Here is a 21,589-nt window from a genome sequence, read left to right as displayed (position 1 = left end):
TGGGGCAGAGAGGAGCTTTGTAAACCAAAAATTTAAACACTTAATTAAACAATCACCGAAACCACTAAAAGAAACCTTCGTCGTAGAAATGGCTAATGGAAAGACAGAGAGTTCTAACGAGATCTACATAGATTGTACCCTTACGCTAGATAACCATTCGTTTCCAATCGACCTCATACCAGTAGCAATCAAGAGCTTCGATGTCATTGTGGGCATGGACTGGTTGAGTCTCCATCGTACCAATATCCTGTGTTTCGACAAAGCAATCCGTCTAAACCTACCAAATAACGAAACCTTGTTGATCTACGGAGACAAACCCAGTACGAGCCTCTGTATCATCTCAAGTATTCAAGCCCAAAAGTACTTGCGTAAGTAATATCGCGCGTTCCTTGCACACGTCGTCGACACGAGCCAGAAAACGAAAGACCTGAAAGACTTCCCCGTAGTACGCGATTTCCCCGACGTCTTTCCAGAAGAGCTACCAGGTTTACCTCCGCAACGACAAGTCGAGTTCCGAATCGACTTAATCCTAGGAGCTACCCCCGTAGCCAAATCGCCCTATCGTCTAGCGCCTGCTGAGATGCAAGAACTGTCCGGTCAACTTAACTAACTGCTCAGCAAGGGCTTCATAAGACCAAGCTTCTCACCCTGGGGAGCACCGGTCTTGTTCGTGAAGAAGAAAGACGGATCGTTCTGTATGTGCATCGATTACAGGGAACTCAACAAACTTACAATCAAAAATCGTTACCCTCTTCATCGCATAGACGATTTATTTGACCAACTGCAAGGGGCGAGTTACTTTTCCAAGATTGATCTGAGGTCCGGGTATCACCAGTTGCGAGTGCTTGAGGAGGATGTTCCGAAGACAGCCTCCGAACTCGTTACGGACACTACGAGTTCGTAGTAATGCCGTTCGGACTGACCAATGCGCCCGCAGTATTCATGGACATAATGAATAGGGTATGTCGTCCTTACTTGGATCAGTTCATCATCGTCTTCATTGATGACATACTTATCTACTCTCGAAGTAAGGAAGAGCATAGCAATCATCTACGACAAGTCCTGGAAACCTTACGATCGGAGAAGCTATACGCAAAGTTCTCTAAGTGTGAATTTTGGATCCGAAGAGTTGAATTCTTAGGACATGTGGTGAGCGAAGAAGGAATCCACGTGGACCCTTCCAAAATTAAATCCACTGAGAACTGGTCGGCACCAAAGACGCCTACAGAAATTCATCAATTTCTAGGCCTCGCTGGCTACTACCGCAGGTTCATACAAAATTTCTCTCGAATAACGAAACCCCTTACGACATTGACCCAGAAAGGCGTGGTCTTTGACTGGGAAGAGAAACAAGAGAAGGCATTCCAAACCCTGAAAAAAGCCTTATGCACCGCACCGATACTATCCCTCCCCGAAGGGATAGACGACTTCGTGGTATACTGCGACGCATCCAATCAGGGGCTCGGTTGTGTTCTGATGCAACGAGGTAAGGTCATCGCCTATGCCTCAAGACAGCTAAAGATACACGAGGTTAACTACACCACACACGATCTCGAATTAGGAGCAGTGGTGTTTGCCCTAAAGATCTGGAGACATTACCTGTATGGTACGAAGAGCACTATCTTTATCGACCACAAAAGCCTCCAACACATATTCAATCAGAAAGAGCTCAACATGAGAAAACGATGGTGGGTCGAGCTACTCAATGATTACGAATGCGAAATTCGTTATCATCCGGGTAAAGCCAACGTGGTAGCAGACGCCCTAAGTCGGAAAGAATATTATGGTCGAAGAGTCAAGTCATTACCTATGACTATCCATTCGCATCTACCCGCACAGATAAAGGAGGCTCAGCTCGAAGCTTTGAAACCTGAAAATGTAGCGGGAGAATCCCTGTGAGGAATGGATAAGAACTTAGAAGTCAAGGGTGACGGAGCCTTATATCTCATGGACCGGATCTGGACACCGAAACACGGTGGCTTCAGAGACTTGGTCATGAAGGAAGCACACAACACTCGATATTCCGTCCACCCAGGTTTAGATAAGATGTATCTGGATCTCAAAAAGTCATACTGGTGGCCTAACATGAAAGCAGAGATTGCTACCTTCGTGACTAAATGCCTTACCTGCGCCAAGGTCAAGGTCGAATACCAGAAACCATCAGGTCTTTTCCAGCAACCGGAGATACCTGAATAGAAGTGGGAGCGGATCACTATGGACTTCATAACCAAGCTACCCAAGACAACGGGTGGACTTGATACCATATGGGTCAGCGTCGACAGATTGACCAAGTCCGCACACCTCTTGCCCATCAAAGAAACCGACAAGATGGAGAAGATCACAAGAACATACATTAGGGAGATCGTACGATTGCATGGTGTTCCTATATCTATTATCTCTGATAGAGATAGTAGATTCACTTCGAGGTTCTGGCAGTCACTACAAAACTCCTTAGGAACGAGGCTGGACATGAGTACAGCCTACCATCCACAGACCGACGGACAGAGTGAGAGAACTATCCAAACTTTGGAAGATATGCTGCGAGCCTGTGTGATCGACTTCGGGAAGGCGTGGGATACCCACTTACCTCTCGTCGAATTCTCTTACAACAACAGTTATCACACGAGCATCAAGGCTGCTCCATTTGAAGCCCTCTACGGCCGGAAGTGCAGATCCCCTCTGTGTTGGGCTGAGGTGGGTGACACTCAATTAGCTAAAGGACGAGTTCCTGACAGCACTCTCACGGGTCCAGAGATCATTCGGGAAATGACAGAGAAGATCGTTCAGATTCGTGAACGATTGAAAGCCTCTAGAGACCGACAGAAAAGCTACGCAGACAAACGAAGAAAACCTTTGGAATTCCAGGTGGGAGACCGAGTCCTTTTGAAAGTCTCACCCTGGAAAGGCTTGATACGCTTCGGAAAGCGTGGAAAGCTGAATGCAAGATACATAGGGCCTTTTGAGATTCTCGCTAGAATCGGCCCCGTAGCTTACAAACTCAACCTACCCCGCGAACTCAGTAATGTACATCCTACCTTCCACGTCTCGAACTTTAAAAAGTGCCTATCCGACGAGACTCTTGTAATCCCACTCGACGAGATCGAGATCAACGAGAGCCTGAACTTCGTGGAAGAACCTATAGAGATTATGGACCGAGAGGTCAAACGAACGAAACAAAGCCGTATCCCGATAGTGAAGGTTCGCTGGAACGCCAAGCGAGGACCAGAATTCACTTGGGAGCGCGAGGATCAAATGAAACTTAAATATCCTCATCTTTTTACTTAGTTATTTGGTAATAACTTAGTTGCCTGAACTCTAATTTCGGGATGAAATTCTCTCTAACGGGGGGATGATGTGACAACCCGAAATTTTCATTTGTATAATCTCTACAGTTAAACACTTCATATAATATTCAAAAACATTTCAGTACATTTTTGGCCGGATTTAAGTCCGTTTGGGTGTTTTATTTATTTTTCGTCAAACGATTAAATAAAAGGAAGTGTCGTTATTAGTGATGTGTAGCAAACAAAACAATCAACACCTTAGCTAGGTGTTTACGGCCAAACAAGAGGTGTTTGGGCCGTAAACACCATTTTCCCAAGAACTCATGCATATAGCATGAGTTTACACACCTTTTCGTCATTTTCCACTTCCCACCTCAAGAACACCAAGCTTTTTCTCTCAAGTATCATAAGTTCATTTCTTCAAATCCGCCAAAATGTAAGTGTTTCCTTCCTAGATTCGTTCATACAACACTTAATCTAGTGTTTATACATCATTTCATCCATGGATTCTTGGTTTTTACTTAGATCTTCAAGTGTTCTTCAAAACACCAAGAACACACACTAGTGTTTTTGGGCTCTAATCACTCTTACAAGCTTCATATAAGTAAGTATACCCTTCCTATCTAGTTACATACTTTGTATACTTGTTAATCCTTTGGAAAATCATCAAAATCCCCAAGAACATATGTGTTTACGGTTTGGGGATCTCCCAAAACTGTAAACACCCCCAAATGGAGTTTTGATGCCCCTAACACCTTCAAATGCTTGGAAAAAGGGATAGAAACTTGCATGCATGAGCTAGAAACACCAAAACACAAAAAGGTTGAGGCATACATGAGTTTATGGTCGTAAACTCATGGGCTTACGACAGTAAACCCAAGTGTTTATGACCATAAACTCTCAAGGATGGTCCAAGGACCGTAAACTCCAATGAGGGGTCCTTTTGTGCCCTAACCACTTCCTAAGCCTTTGATTCGAACTTAGAACCCTTCCTTGTGAGATATAGGACCTTGAAACACACAAATACACCATTACCATGAGTTTACGGCCGTAAACTCATGGGGGAAATGGTCCATCAACCTTAAACACATGTAGGGTGACCATTTAAGGAGTAAACTCCAATGTGAAGCCATACTCTCCTTAGATGCAACCCTTAGCACTCCTAGCACTTGAAACAAAGTGTTTTCACATATTAGAGCGTCTTTACTTGTTTAATTAGTGATTAAATAACTAATTAGATACATTTATGTATCACTACATGTTCATAGGATCCGTGTGTGTGTTCAAGTCCTCACTTGACACCTAGCATCCTACTCGGCACTTCCATCCAATCCACTCACTACAGGTGAGTTTATACCCCTAAATCAACCTTTAAACGGTTTTGAATACTTTTATGGGGGGGAATACAAGTTGAACTGTTATAGTTATGATATCAATCACATGTGATTAATAACTAGAACAGACTACATGATTTGTTACCACTTTCAGATTTCCATCAAACTTTGGGTTTTCAAGTGTTTCAAACCTTTTATCAAATTCTTTAAATGCTAAAACTGTTTTCAAACTCTTTTAAACTTGTTTTATCTTCAAAACCATATCTATACTAATATATTTATATCAGTAAGACTTGAAAGACTTAGGACTGATAGCTCACCTTATTTCCTGTTCCTTGTTTGGTTGTGGACTTAGGGTATTCTGTTATTTGTCCGACTGTCATTGAATTCTTAGTTATATATCATATATATTTGTGTTGGATATAAAAGTCTTCACTTCAGTTTAGTACCTTTGTGTAACAAAGGCATGCAACCAAGATTACTATTTAACTATAATAGGTATAGTTAAGGATTACTACTCATTACTACTATTACCATGACACCTACCAGAGTCAGTACAGTTATGAGTCAATACATGCTAAATACTATACAAAGAGAATACTATATACTATACAAGAGGAACACTCTATACAATATACCAGAAAATACATTATACAACATACAAGAGAATATACTATAATTAGAATGTGACATACTACCTCTCGATACGACACTTCACAGTGGTATCACCCTGTAACCAGAGTCTCCTGGAGGGAGAGCGGGCATTATGTGTATAGATCTATACGGGACAGACACTCCCACATCCCGACAGCTAGCTACAGTCCCAGCCGAAAGGCCAAGGGGTGACAAAATGTCACATCACTACATACGACTCGGAGGGTCATCAGTTATTCGATCGTCAATCAGCATGGTTACATACGAGTTCACATTCAGACCTTTAATTAACACTTTAAGAATTAAAGGCAAAACGGATTCCCCGAGGTGTATTGTACATTTAATACTACTTGGAGTCTGCATTTTCATTACATTAAGCCGGCAGTGACACTGCTGGGGTAAAGCATTATTTTCCCAATTACTTTATATGAATGAAGTCTAAAACTATATTTTCATACTGATAGTTTCACTGGGAAAACTTTTACATTTTCAAAGGATCGAACATGCAACCAACCGGGTCTTGGTACAAGACTACTTTTACTGGAAAATATAGGATTTTCTAGGGAGCATACTATTTTCAAACATTGATATCAACTATTATACTACATGGTTGTAAACATTTTTATACAAGCAATAACACTAAATACTTATGAACTCACTAGCTTTATGGTGATACTCGCTTTCAAACTAACTTGTATTCTCAGGTCATCAGTAGACAGGTACAGATGAAGCTTTTGAGAAGATGGAGCACACACAAGACTCATCTTTTATTTTGATTATACTTTTGGTGTCTTACAAACTGTACAGAACACGCTTGTATTACAATTATTATATTAATGCAATGGATGTTGTTGCTTGTCTTTACTATTATGCATTGTTATGATACTGTACATGACGTCCTCCACCCCAGAACGTTTCCGCCGTTCTCGGTTTTAGGGTGTGACAGTCAAGAATGGTTGTACCTAGTTGAGCCAGTTTGAGTTTTGGTTTGGTTTCAACACCAGTGGGTAGTAGCTCGACCCTAAGTGACGGAGGACTGGGTAATCTGCTTGAAGGATCATCGATTTGTTCAGATTCGTGGGATTACAGAATGCTTTTAGGCATTTGCGGTGCGAGTATGTTGGATCTCGATTTAGGGTTTGGTCAAAAGAGAGGTATATGTTAGGTGGTGATCGTATGCATGTGTTCTAGAGACACATGGGTTCTCACTCAGTAAGAAGTGGGTAATCAAGGAGCTCATTGCAGTTATTGGATTCTCTTGGGAGTACCAAGGATTAGATGAGGAGTCGCTGGGATTACTCAGGTTGAGAATCAGTGGCGGAAGGAAAGTGTCAGCTGATGGTATGACTTTCTAATTATGGTCTAGCTTGGGCAGAGATCGATCAGGGAATCAGTTTCAAAATTTGGTATGTTCAGTTCCGTGAGGGTCTTGGTTCATTTGATTTTATGGCAATGTGACCTCGATTATTGGTCGCATTGTTCGTTTTTCAACAAAGGTTCTCTGAAGGTTTTGAGTGGTGGCAGTTGAAGTTCTATGGATGTCACTACCTATCAGCAAGCTTAGTATGTTTTATGATCCTTTGGTCTTTGGGAATGCTTACCCTTAATCGTGGTGTCGAATTTTGGTTCAAAGTAGGCTTGGGTTGGGTGGTCTTCGGGATCACTTTAGAAGTCTTCTCGAGTAGGTTATGCATTGGTGGAACATATTCACTCTTAATCAGGTATGGAGTTTTGTTTCGATCGACCATGAGGATATCTTGTGTTAATGTTTGAGGCTCTTCATTCGATAGAACTTTGGTATTTTGACTCTTTTGGATGAGGTTATGGGTTTCCTAAGGATGTGTGTTGTAGTAATTTATTGTGTGTATTTGGGTTGTACAAGATGGCATTGGGGTTTGGTTCGAATTATGTGCATGGTTCTTTTGGGTGATAGCCTTTGAATTGGATCAAGGATGCAACCATTGTCCTGTTCTCGGGTTGTGGGCGACCATGATTTCGTCGGGCTCTACATTGGTAACAACTAGTCCTATGAAAGGAATTGGGCGTGGTATAGTTTTGGCTTTGTTGTGCACGGTTCGCGTTGAGGGGGATGTTGTTTAGGTCCCTACAAGGGGTGGAAAAATCTTGAGAGTCTTTTGGCCCGTGGTATGAGTCGTGAGTTCGAGATATAGGTTGTGGGCTTAGTGATTCATTGATTGATTGATTGATTTCTTCTGATTATGGTACTTTCGGTATTGGCGCATTGATGGAACTCGGGAGGCTCGCCAATCAGTGGATTTGGATAAAGGGAACAACTAAAGGTTGTTGGGAGTATGGGTCAAGTATCAGAAAGTCTTTGCAGAATGGTTACATTATAAATCTCGTTTGTTCGCAAGTTGTTTTAGGGGTTGATCATCAAGGTTGGGAATCGGTCATTAAGTATTGAATCAAAAGCTCTTTGTTGATATCTCGGGTATATGGTCAGATGGGGCTACACCTGAGTTGTTAAGGATTGAATGTAAATGTGGAATTCTTGGAGTTATCATCTTTGCTCGTGGGAGCAATCGTTGGATTGGCGTGTCAGAGAGTCATGGGTTGATTAAACGCTCTTAGAGTATCTTATGGATTCGGGGTTTAGTGGAAAACTATGATTTACGTGTTTGGTTCTTTTCTCTTATGGTTGGTAGTGATCATACTCTCAGAAAAAAGGGCGGATTCAATGAAAGGGTAAATATCAGTCGTGGATTATGGGTTTCCGATCTCGATAAGCATATTGATAGAGTTAATTCGGTGTTGTGGTCTTGAGGAAGTTCCCGAATTTTTTGGATCTCTCCCAAGACTTTCAGTCTTAGCCAGGAGGTTATGGATTATGCGGGCATTGTTTGTGCCTATCTGCAGTGGTTATCTAGTTTGGGTTTGTGTTGGAGTTGCTCTTTTTTGGATGGAGTGTTCAACAGCAGAGGATGGTCAAGGGTCCTGAATGCCCAGTGGTTCACCAAGGCAAGTCAGAATCGGAAGGGTTCCGTATGGTTCAGATTGTGAAAAATATCATATCAACTGCGTTCCGAGGTGCTTGTGCTTGCTTAAGAATCAGTTGAGGTAGTGGATTTCCGAAGTCAGTAAAGGTAGTGGTGGTTTCTCTGATATTGAAAGATAGTCAAATATGGTATGGGTTCACGGCCGCCCGAATGAGCCGACTTTTAGTTCGGATCGGGTCCATGGGAAGGACTGTCTAAGTGACCCGAGGTGGAGATGTGGAATTACCACCATGGACTAATTACTAAAGCAGACTTCGAGGATGAATTCTAATTCAAGTAGGGAGAATTGTAACATCTAGTCTTGATGTACTTCCATTGTTGATCCTTATATTGAGGTGAATTGTGTTTTGGTCCCTAAGTTCAAGAAAGTATGCATGAGGAGCCCTAATGGCATTATTGTAATATTGAGGCTTCGTAGTATGCAATGTGTATGTGGTGTACGCTGAGCATACTACGGCGCACCCTAGTACGCTGGGCGTACATCATTGTACGCTGAGCATACTTGTCAATTGAGGAAACCCTGATTTTTAGGGTTTGGCTGGTATTTAAGCATCCTTATGGCCTCATTTCCCTTAGCCTCATCAGGCTCCACCCTCTCATTCGTGGTTGTAACCCTAGTTCACCTTGAGAAGCCATTTCTAGCCTAAAAGTGTGTGTTTGTGAGCTTAGAAGAAGAAGGAAGGAAGCCAAACTCATCTTGGAAGAGTGAAGCACTTTGGATCTGGGGCTTATTCTTCATTTGCAACCTTTCAAAGGTAAAAAGCTTGCAACTTGATCCCTTTATCTCATAGATCTAGTTTTGGTTGTTTTATGGTATTTTTAGGTCCCAAAATGTTAGATCTTGAATATGGCATGTTCTTGATCTTTGAGTTATCCATTTAGACCCTAGGAGGGGTCTTAAGTCATAAAAATGGGTTCCAAGTAGTTGGTTTTGCTTCATGCATCTTGTAGAATGTCTTAATGGAATAAGACCTTGTGTTAAAATTGGAGACTTTATGACTCCTACGAGTATTTTGGCTGTGGATCTGAAGTTTGGTCATAAGAGCTTAAGCCAATAAGCTCTTAAAACGGATTTTTGGGCTTGGAAGGGTACGCCCCACGTACTCAGAGTACGCCCTGCGTATGAGGTCAACCACCCCGATGGTGGTCAACCTGCAAGGCCTCGTGTATGTTCAGCGTACCTCCAGAGTACGCCCCACGTACGCAGTGTAGGTTGACTCGGTCGGGTTGGCTCGGTTGGTTTGACCCGGATGGGTTGACTCAGTTGACTTATGGACTTTGACCAAGTTTGACCTCAAGGGTATTTTGGTATTTTGGCATTTTGATGGATATTGGTCACTTGGACGGATAGGTGTTGGTTGGAGCTGAGATTCAGATTCGGGACCTCATCAGCTATGGATCAGATCAAGAGCTGAGTTTTCCTCACTGTACTTTCGGGTTGAAGGCACCAAGGCCGGCCCATTAGATTTTTATCCTAGTTTATCGCATGTTGGTTTGTTGTAGTGATCTGTTAGATATGTATCATGGTATATAGGATGATGTCATCCTTAGTGATCGGTAGATCTTCCTGTTATCCGCTTCCTGGGTATATGTTTATCTATGGTATATGTAATCGTAGTGTGGGTGGGTTGAGATTGTACTGCTTCGCGCGGTCAGTCAAGAAACCCAATAATGTGTATATCGATATGTTGTTATGATTTACTAGGAGTGTGTGTGTATTGGATATGTATATGTCGACATGTTATTTGTTGTTGGGTTGAGGTAGACCAGTGGAGACTGAAGGCCAAGAGACCCATGGCGGCCCGGATAGACTGAAGGCCCATGAGACAGACCATTCAAGCCGAAGGCCCTGAGAATGGTCTATATAGGTTGAAGGTCCGGTAGGGCGATCTAGACATGTTGAATGTTCTTTGAGCAGTCCAGATAGTCTGTAGGCTTGCGAGGCGGTCCAATCAGGATGAGGGCCCAATATGCATGATGTTTGTTGTATATGTGATTTGTTGTGTGGTGGTATTTTTGGGAAACTTACTAAGTTGTGTGCTTATAGTTTTGCTTTATGTTTTCAGGTACGTCAGTGAGCTGTGGCAAGGCGAAGGCGTGACCAAACACATCCTTGGTTTTACAACTGACTGGATCTTAGGAGTCTCTAATTTTAAATAATGTTTTGAAATAATGGTTTTGTAACACTTCTATTAGACAAAAGGGTTGTTTTGAAAAGTTTTAAATTTTTTGAATTTTTAGGAAGTTACAGGGTCACATGTTGAGGGGGGTCCCCAAGATGAATAAGTGTTACAAGCTCAAGATGTTGGGTTAAGGTGTCTAAACCAATAACTAAATTGGTATATTCTTGAATTAGAAGCAAAGTCCTTTTTGGGTTTCCCTCATAACCAATAACTGAATAGAATGGCTTTTGGAGAGACAGAGAGAGAGAGAGAGAGAGAGAGAGAGAGAGTGATTTGTTGTATTATTATATGAATAATAAATTGTAACAAATGATTTATTAATATATTATATGATTAATATATTAATTATAAATAGTAATAATTAATTAAGAATTAATAAAAAATTAATTAGGATTAATTTTGGGTTAATTAGAATTAATTGGAAGTGTAGGGACTGAGCTATAATTGTTCAATAGTTGAGAAAAATTGGGTTTCTAGAACCTTCTAAGAGTCGCCATTTTTGGCTAGGGATTTTAGTGTTTCTAGATTAATCTTATTATATAATTATGGAGTTGGATAATTACCTAATTCAAGATATTATTATTATAGTCAATTTAGGGTTATCCAAGGCTTCCTTATCAGATATAAATAGGACCCTAGGGTCTTTAGCTTTCGTCCACTCCTTCTACACTCTCAAGAGCCAAAACTTTTCTCTAAGCCTCCCCTCTCCTCAAGTCTTCTAGTTATTAGGGTTTTAGGTACAAGCCATTAGAGGCATCCAAGCTTTTGGTGCTTTCTTTCCAAGGAACTACAAGAGGACTCAAGTTGATTATTTGCTAAAATAATCAAGAGGTATTTGACCCTAATATTTACGTGATTTTCGATTTTCATAGCCTCTCTCTAGGGTTTCTTGATATTCATTGTTTATTGCTATCAATATATAAACATGGATCCTTTCTAGGTTGTATGTGAACTTAAGGGTTTAAGTGTTTTTTCCGCCACATGATTTTCTTATAACCTAGAAAACCTATCACAAGAGTCATCCAATTTTGATGATGCTCATGATATTTCAACCTTGATTTCTAATAAAATATATGTTAACTCTAAGATAGGCCCCAATTCATAAAAGAAGGAAAGATCATTTCCATAAGTCAAAGAAAAAGCTATTGAGTGGGGGTATGTGTGTAGAAGAGGTTAAGAGGCTATCATATGAGCATAATATGGTTATGTATGACAAAGGGTATTGATGCATAATGAAAAAATTGTGGATAAATTAGACCTGAAAGAAGGAAACTTTAAGCATGAAAAATATCATATTTATTAATACAACTCACTAATGGCTAACAAAAAGTAGTAGCATGAAGTGATAACAAGATACATTTGTCCAAGTATTCTGATGTGTTTACCTAGAGGCATTCTCCTCATAATGTTTTCAAAGTCAGATGTACCAAATCTAAGGAGCAAAAAATGTTTACCGTACATTTAACTAGGAGAGATGAGTTTGGTGAATTCTCTAAGAAAGTGAAAATGTCTGATCTTTTCAAGTATGGGTATAATGAGTGGACTAAAATGGATAGTCTTGTGAAAAATCACTAGGGAATTTATGCTTAGGATCTTAGAATGGTGTTGGAATCAGTGGTCAATAAAGCTCAGATTTTAAACCTTATTCTTGCTGCTCATTTTGTTCCCACAAATTCTAGTGCATCCTTCACAACTCCAAGAAGAATAATAAGAAGGATTAAAGAAAAGAATGCAAAGAATATACTGCCTTTTGGATGATTTGTAATAAACAACTCTCTCCATGTTGGTGTTTAAGCTAAACAATATATGTTGATTCCTGAGCTTATTCATGGTATGTTTTACAGAGATGGGAGTTATACCATGTGCTTCATAAGAGCATATGAGATCCATCATGCTCCTACTTAATATTTATTCTATATAAAGGAAGAGTGTATGGAAGAAGAAATTGTTGAAGGTTGCCAATATCTTTTGTCCTTTGAAATGGATAAGAGAAGGGAAGAGTTGAAGTAGGATGATTATAAGTGGATCAATCCTGGGATTATAGATAAAGCTAAGAAATTCGGGGGTTGGGGAAGTGGTGTAGTGGGCTGATAAAATCTTTTGTAGTATGTTTTGAAATCATCAAATTAAGAGAAATTGTTACATCGAACCAACAAATTTGATAAGTGAAAAGTACTTTCATGCTACATATTATGTTGAAGATTTGTTCTTGAAGCATCGGTGTGAAAGTATTTCTTGTGCTATAAGATCATATCCGAAGTCTTAGTGATTAGGATCAATTTGTATATTTTGTTTATTTAATTATAGGGATTTGCTTTTAACATTTAGAATAATATATATGTTATGATAGGGTTTGTTTCTCTGTGTGCACAAACTGACTAAAATTTAAAAAAAAAAATTGTTAGAAATATATCTCTTAATCAAAAAAACGTTTGTGATTAAGCTTTGTTAATTGATGATTTGTTCTTATTTTTTATTTGTAGTATTATTTTTTTTATCCACCAAAGTATTAAGTGAGAAAATTCCTAGTAAGTAACATAAACTTTCAACTTAAAAAACATTAAGAAAAACATGAATAAGTTCACCAATAAAAAAGATACAATTCCCGTCTTTATGGTTACATATATACTAGATAAATCTTTAAGGTATATGGTTAAAAATATTAAATATCCAAAAATAATCTCATAGTTCAATTACAATGTTAATTATTAGTGTACATATGTATTGTATTGTATGTTTATAGCCCATTAGATTGTTAGCCCACTTGTAGCCCATGTATTATGTTCTCTTTTTGTATTTATGGAGGATATATCTCATAATCCTATTATGGGAAAATATTGTCATTTACATAGTATCAGAGGAATCTCATCCTAACCCTATTTCTTTTCTAAGATACTTCCTTCATGTCGTCACTATTCTCCCAGCAACCTCATCTTCTCATGTCCTGATCCTTCTTCTTCTTCTTCTTCTTCTTCTTCTTCTTCTTCTTCTTATTTCTAGTTTATATTTCTTGATTCCACATCACTACCCTCCATCATGATAGGGGATGGAGGCTTTTCCTTAAATCAAAAACCATATGGCGTGGTCAATATCAAGACCCATGTCCCCATTATTCTTGATTTCAATGAACTTAATTATGATGCTTGGATGGAATTCTTTGAGACCCATTGCAGAGGATACCGTGTGCTAGGTTTTCTCATAGGAACCTCAAAACCCAAGTCTGATAAAGATGAAGAATGGTACACAGTCGACTCTATTGTAAAGTCATGGATCTATGCAACTCTTACTCAACCTCTACTCACATCCATAGTCAAGAAGAACTCCACAGCTCACTCCGTCTGACAATCTCTTGAAGATCATTTTCGTGACAACAAAGATACATGTGTCATTGAACTTGAAAACGAACTTCGTTTCACAACATAGGGTGATCTTTCTATTGCTCAGTACTGTCAAAAAATAAAGGGCATTTCGACCTCTTAGCTAATATCGACAATCCCATACCCGAAAAGACCTTTGTTGCACAACTTTTGAATGGATTATCTCCATAGTATGACAAATATCTATGCTCCTTCGCCACACAGATCTATTACCCACTTATAATCAAACACGTTCCAAACTCATTGTTGAAGAAACTCGGCTCAAAACAAATCGTCCTACTCAAGCATCCCACTCGGATCACTCATCATCTTCTACTATGGTCTATGCGGGACACAATCAGTGAGCCCCATCCAACTCCAATCGTGGCAGTCGTCGCCCCAACAACCCACGCCAAGGAGGTGGCAGTTTCGATCAGCGCCGCCAACAAACTTCTGGGTCCGGCCATTAGCTCCACCATCAGGACCTGCCTTGGCAGCCCTTTCCATGGCCTTACACACTATATTGGCCCCACTTTAGACCTACTCCAGGAAACCCACACCAGCTCCGATCTACTGGACAAGCCCAACCGCATCACTCCAGCATTCTTGGAACCCCACCAACTCGACCGCAACAGCCCCAAGCTGCTTTTCATGTGACTACCACTCTTCAACTTTAGCCCCTATGGCAGTGGCCCCGATGTTACAAGATTAGGCCACATATTTAAATCAAGCACTCAAATCTATGACCGTTAATGATGACACAGATGCAAATTGGTACATGGATACTGATGCGACCTCTTACCTTGCCTCCGACACATGTATGCTCTCGTCTTTTAGCAATAAAAGTAACGTTAAATCTGTTCTTTTTGGCAATGGTTCAGCTATTCCTGTTACCCATACCGGTCAATCAAAAATTATTACTACTCATCGTCGTTTACATCTTCATAATGTGCTTGTCACACCTAGTATTATAATAAATCTTATATATGTGTGTCGTTTCACAACTGATAATCATGTTTCTATTGAATTTGATCCTTTTAGTTTTTTTACTGTGAAGGATTTGGCAACTCTTCAGGTCCTACTTAGGTGTGATAGCACTTGCAACCTATATCTCTCACCATCTACTTTTCAGCCTTCTGTTGCTCTTCTTACCGGTAGCTCCAGCTTGTGGCATCGGCGTCTTGGTCATCCAGGCGATCAAGTTTTCAATTATTTAGTTTCAAATCATTTTAATTCATGTAATAAAACATCTTGTTCCTTTGATTGTCCCGCTTGTCAACTTGGGAAACATGTTAAGCTGCCATTTTATACTTCTAATTCCATTATTTCTGGTTGCTTTGATATTATTCACTCTGATTTGTGGGAATCACCTATTACCAGCCCTAGTGGTTTAAAATACTATATGATATTCTTGACCACTTCTCTCATTTTATTTGGGTATACCCCTTATGTAAAAAGTCTGATGTTTTTGAAAATTTTCAACATTTTCGAGCCCACATCAAAACTCAGTTTCAAACTGAAATTAAGCATTTCCAATGCGACCATGGGGGTGAATTTGACAATAAAAAATTTCACAACCTTTTTGACCAAAATGGTATCCAATTTTGTTTCTCTTGTTCCCACACTTCTTAACAAAATGGGAAGTCGGAACGCATGATCTGCACCATCAATGATGTCATCCGTACTCTTCTTTTCCAATCCCACCTCCCTCCTACCTTTTGGCTCTTCACATGGAAACCTACCTTCTCAACATCACTCCCTCATCTTCAATAAACAATGACATCCCCTTCACAAAATTGTATAACAAACCACCTATCTTTACTCATCTTCGAGTCTTTGGATGCCTATGCTACCCAAACATATCCACACCCCATAAACTTGCACCACACTCTACACCTTGCATATTCATTAGCTATCCAACCCTGCATCGTGGTTTTCGTTGTTTTGATCTTGTCACACGCTAAATAATCATATCCCTTCATATCATCTTCAAAGAAGATGTTTTCCATTACAAATCAATGACACGAAATAAACCCCTCTCCTATTCCTTTCTTGATAACACTGATGGCATAAATACCATCTCTCGGAACCTAATTATGTCCGACAATCATCATCCAAACACCAATTCCGCCAGCAACGATACCACCTACACAGCCGATTTTGGGATTGAATTTTCTGGAATTCCTGCTCCTAATAGCCACCATTCTCCACCTTCTTCCCCTCTAAACTCACCTCACTCTGTTTCCTCATCTTCTATAGCCTCTAACTCCTCTCCAAACACTAGTCGTCCCCATGAAAATCCTTCCCCACCACCACCCACTCAGCCCATGGTCACCCGTGCTCGTGCCAGTATTTTTAAACCGATCTCCCGCCTAAATCTCCACACAACCACTGAATCTCCTCTTCCTAAATCTCACACCCAATCCCTCCAAGACCCTAACTGGACCATTGTCATTCAAGACGAATATCATGCTTTAATTGCTAATAGTACTAGGGTTCTTGTTCCAAGGCCTACTGGGGTGAATTTGACAATAAAAAATTTCACAACCTTTTTGACCAAAATGGTATCCAATTTTGTTTCTCTTGTTCCCACACTTCTTAACAAAATGGGAAGTCGGAACGCATGATCTGCACCATCAATGATGTCATCCGTACTCTTCTTTTCCAATCCCACCTCCCTCCTACCTTTTGGGTTGAAGCTCTTCATATGGAAACCTACCTTCTCAACATCACTCCCTCATCTTCAATAAACAATGACATCCCCTTCACAAAATTGTATAACAAACCACCTATCTTTACTCATCTTTGAGTCTTTGGATGTCTATGCTACCCAAACATATCCACACCCCATAAACTTGCACCACACTCTACACCTTGCATATTCATTAGCTATCCAACCCTGCATCGTGGTTTTCGTTGTTTTGATCTTGTCACACGCTAAATAATAATATCCCTTCATGTCATCTTCAAAGAAGATGTTTTCCCTTACAAATCAATGACACGAAATAAACCCCCCTCCTATTCCTTTCTTTATAACACTGATGGCATAAATACCATCTCTCGGAACCTAATTATGTCCGACAATCATCATCCAAACACCAATTCCGCCAGCAACGATACCACCTACACAACCGATTTTGGGATTGAATTTTCTGGAATTCCTGCTCCTAATAGCCACCATTCTCCACCTTCTTCCCCTCTAAACTCACCTCACTCTGTTTCCTCATCTTCTATAGCCTCTAACTCCTCTCCAAACACTAGTCGAACCATGAAAATCCTTCCCCACCACCACCCACTCAGCCCATGGTCACCCGTGCTCGTGCCAGTATTTTTAAACCAATCTCCCGCCTAAATCTCCACACAACCACTGAATCTCCTCTTCCTAAATCTCACACCCAAGCCCTCCAAGACCCTAACTGGACCATTGTCATTCAAGACGAATATCATGCTTTAATTGCTAATAGTACTTGGGTTCTTGTTCCAAGGCCTACTGGGGTTAATATTGTGTGATCTATATGGTTGTTTAGAAAGAAATATAATGTGGATGGTACTCTTGAGCGGTATAAAGCCCGCCTTGTAGCTAATGGAAAAAACCAACGCCCTGGGATCCACTATGATGAGACATTTAGTCCGGTTGTTAAACCGGCCACCACTCGTATAGTTCTTAGCCTAGCGGCTTCGTGCAGATAGCTTATTCATCAGTTAGATATCAAAAATGCCTTTATGCATGGTCAGCTGAATGAAACTGTTTACATGCACCAGCCACCTGGGTTCTGGGATACTACACATCCTGATTATGTTTTCCTTCTACAGAAGTCACTTTATGGTCTGAAACAAGCCTCAAGGGCTTGGTTTCAGCGATTTGCATCCTACATCACCAGGATCAGTTTTTCACATAGTCTTTGTGATTCTTCACTATTAATTTTTTGCAGGGGTTCTGAGATGGCTTATTTACTTCTTTATGTTGATGTTATAGTTTTGACAGCTTCATCTACAAAACTCCTTCAACGCATCATTTCACTTTTAGTAACAGAGTTTTAAAGGACCTGGGTGATTTATCATACTTTCTAGGCATTGCTGCAATGCAGGATAATAAGGGTATATTCTTATCCCAACGCCAATACGCGTTTGAAATATTATAGTGTGCTAACATGATGAAATGCAACCCGTGTCGCACACCTGCTGACACACAATCTAAATTGGATTCTTCTGGCGAGTTGGTTACAGATCCGACTCTCTATCGTAGCCTTGTTGGTGCTCTCTAGTATCTCACATTCACTCACCCAGATCTATCATATGCAGTTCAGTAGATATGTGTATTAATGCATGACCCTCGCGAACCTCACTTTCATGCCATCAAACACATTTTGCGTTATGTCTGTGGTACAATGGACTACGGGCTTCAGCTTCATTACTCCCCTACTACGAGTCTTATTGCCTATTCTAATGTAGATTGGGGGATTCCCCAAAACACGCTGATCTACCAGCGGTTACTGTGTATTTTTAGGTGACAATCTCTTATCTTGTTCTTCAAAACGCTAGCAGACAGTATCTCGTTCTAGCGTAGAAGCCGAATACTGTGGTGTGGAAAATGTAGTAGCCGAAACTTGTTGGATAAGAAATTTGCTCCGAGAGCTACACACTCCTCTCCCCAAGGCAACCATTGTCTACTGTGATAATGTCAGTTCATTTTACTTGTCTACTGATCCTGTTCAGCATCAACGCACCAATCATATAGAGATAGACATCCATTTTGTGTGTGACAAGGTTGTAACTGGTCAAGTCAAAGTTTTTCATGTCCCTTCCAGTCTCCGGTACATAGATATCTTCACCAAAGGGCTCCCTACATCTCTATTCACCAAATTTTGGACCATTTTGAGTGTTTGCTCTAGATCTCCCGCTCAAACTGTGGGGGCGTATTAGTGTACATATGTATTGTATTGTATGTTTGTAGCCCATTAGATTGTTATCCCATGTATTATGCTCTCTATTTGTATTTATGGAGGATGTATCACATAATCCTAGTATGGGAAAATATTGTCATTTACATTAATATCTCTCATCAAAATGAATCATCGATACCAATGGTCAATAAAAAGAATCTTCACATGATATCAGCCACATTTAAATAATAAATATGATCTTTGAAAGGGTTAGCTAAGCCTAAGGGTCTATAGATATTCTTAATGCCACATGAAATTTAAAAATACCATATCTCTAGACATTCACCAATATCATGTGATATTCAATAATTATGTATCTTAAGACATTCAACATTGTCATATGATATTAAAAAACGCCACGTCTCTGTACATCAAAAGAATATAAATAAAAGACTCGTGATTAAAGAATACAAAACAAAAGAAACTTATTATTCAAATTCAAAACAAGTCCCTACTTAAAAGGTTACAACAATGTAGAAGTCATGTATATGAAAAATAGAAATTATACTCACATTAGTTGTATATTTTGTTATCATAATTCTATAAGATTAAAGTACACATATATATAGGATAAGTAAACATAATTAACTCAATTTATACTTAATTATTCAAACGTATCTTATTCCTACTATCACAATGTATATTAATAACCATTAGAATCAACCAAATGATCACACCAAACTCAAAAATAATCTAATAAAGCTTATTTTTCCAACTATACTGTTACACATCCTATGTAACTTTTCTTAGAAAGCTACACAATCGTGTAATGGTCCTCTAGCTCACCTTATGAGCAAAAGCTTCAAAAACAATCTTAAACTTCATTACCTCTCATTTTAACACTTGTGTATTGACCTCTCATTTGAACACATAAATCATATGTGATTAAGATCTATTTTAGATCTAATTTATGATTAAGATATCAAAACTTCATTAAAACCTAAATCGCATCCTAAATAATCAAATTGATTAATCACTTTGGATTTCTTAAATCAAATGGACATTATCTACCAGAATTCATGTCCTAATCTAATTTTCTCATTTTATAATCCTTCACTCTCTTCTAAAGGTGATCCAAATGATGATTCTCTATTTGTTGGGCTTCAAAACTAAATGTAAAGCATTAAAAAGAGCAGAAAATCTATCTTTTCTATTCCTTAAGTGGAGTCATTGAAATAAATCTACAAAAATCGACTTGGAGACCTTGAATTTCTGAATTTCTCTAATAATGTAAGACTTTTCTCATCTCTCTTTAAAATGCGTATCACAAAAGAAAACTCCAATCCCTTAAATATAAGACACTTACGAGTTTTGAATTTGAACATTATTGGTCTCTCACTTAATGTTCTAGTGTTTACTCTTTTATTAGGATCTTCTATTTAGGTCTAATAATATAAAATTGTTTGTAGTTTGGCTCATATCCAGTTTAACGACCACATTGTTTTCTTATAAAAGTCATCCATAGTTTCAAAAGAATCGATAGCGACCACTATTACTTATTGTTATCAGTTTTGCATGATTTTTTGTTCTAAAAAACTAACTATATTTTCAAAAAAATCATCTCAATCATTGTTTTAAAAAACACACGTGTTTTCAAAATTCCTATCGTATAATGTCTATCAATTGCTTAGCTTTTGTGTAGCTTTGTAATTTATTTATATCAATGCAATACACTATTATCCCTTAAGGGGTCCTCCACTCCTCCATATATTCTCTAAATATTCATTATTTAGATATTAGGGATTTTTAAAACAACAAGAATTAAATAGAAAAAACCTCTTCAGAGTACCGGCTTAAATCTACATTGTATATAGATTAGGAGCTTACGAAACTTTATCTTAGGTGGAAGTCCCTTACATCGTTCTTTGTGTTTCTATCATATCAGTAAGACATAAGCTTTGAATTCACATCTTTGCAAACAATATGGTTTCTTTAGCTTGTTTGAACAAATGGTATACCTAAGCAAGCCAAAGGAGAGAATCAATTTTTTTTAAGTTGAGTTCATTGAAAATAAATCTAAAACTACAAAAGTGAATGCATTTTGGGTTTCTCCTGTCATACATGGATTCCAATATTTCCTTTCATAGATTGGTTTCTCCACTCTTCCTCTAGAAAAGGAAATTGAAATTAGTAGTAGTAGTTAATTATAACATGAAATTAAAATGTCTCAATTAACAAACTATGGATTCTCCCTGCTCTTAGTTCCAAGTTCTGTTTGGCCACCAAGTTGATGAGCTTTAGTTGTTTTTTATGGATGAAGAGGTGCGTGAGGTAGCTTGGTCTTATGGTAGTGATAGAGCTTCAACTCCAGATAGGTTCACTTTCAGGTTTCTGAAATGTTTATGGGAGCTTTTCAAAAAGGAGGTCTTTGATTTTATGCAAGAGTTCTTTGATTCAGGTTGCATCTCGCCTACTTGTATTTCATTTTTTATCACTTTGATCCCTAAAGTTGATAATCCTAAGGAAATTAAGAATTATAGGGCGATCAGTTTAATTTTTTTATAGTATAAAATCATTGCTAAATTGCTTCCTAATAGATTTGTAAAGGTGATTAGCTCTATTGTTCATCCAATTCAGTGTGCTTTAATTAAAGGTAGGCATATTTTAGATGGCTCTCTTATGGTAAATGAAATTGTTCGTTGGGTGAATAAGAAAAAGAAGAAAATGATGCTTTTTAAAGTTGGCTTTGAAAAAAGCATATGATTCCGTTTTGTTGGGATTACTTAGACCGTATTATGTAGGTGATGGGGCTCGGGTTGACATGGCGCACTTGGATCGGTGGTTGTCTTTTCTTGGGTAGGTCTTCAGTTCTATTGAA

The sequence above is a fragment of the Lactuca virosa genome, chromosome 5, assembly GCF_052849685.1.
Source record: "Lactuca virosa cultivar CGN04683 chromosome 5, Lactuca_virosa_CGN04683_v6, whole genome shotgun sequence".
Taxonomy (NCBI): domain Eukaryota; kingdom Viridiplantae; phylum Streptophyta; class Magnoliopsida; order Asterales; family Asteraceae; genus Lactuca; species Lactuca virosa.
Note: the sequence above shows the minus strand (reverse complement) of the source record.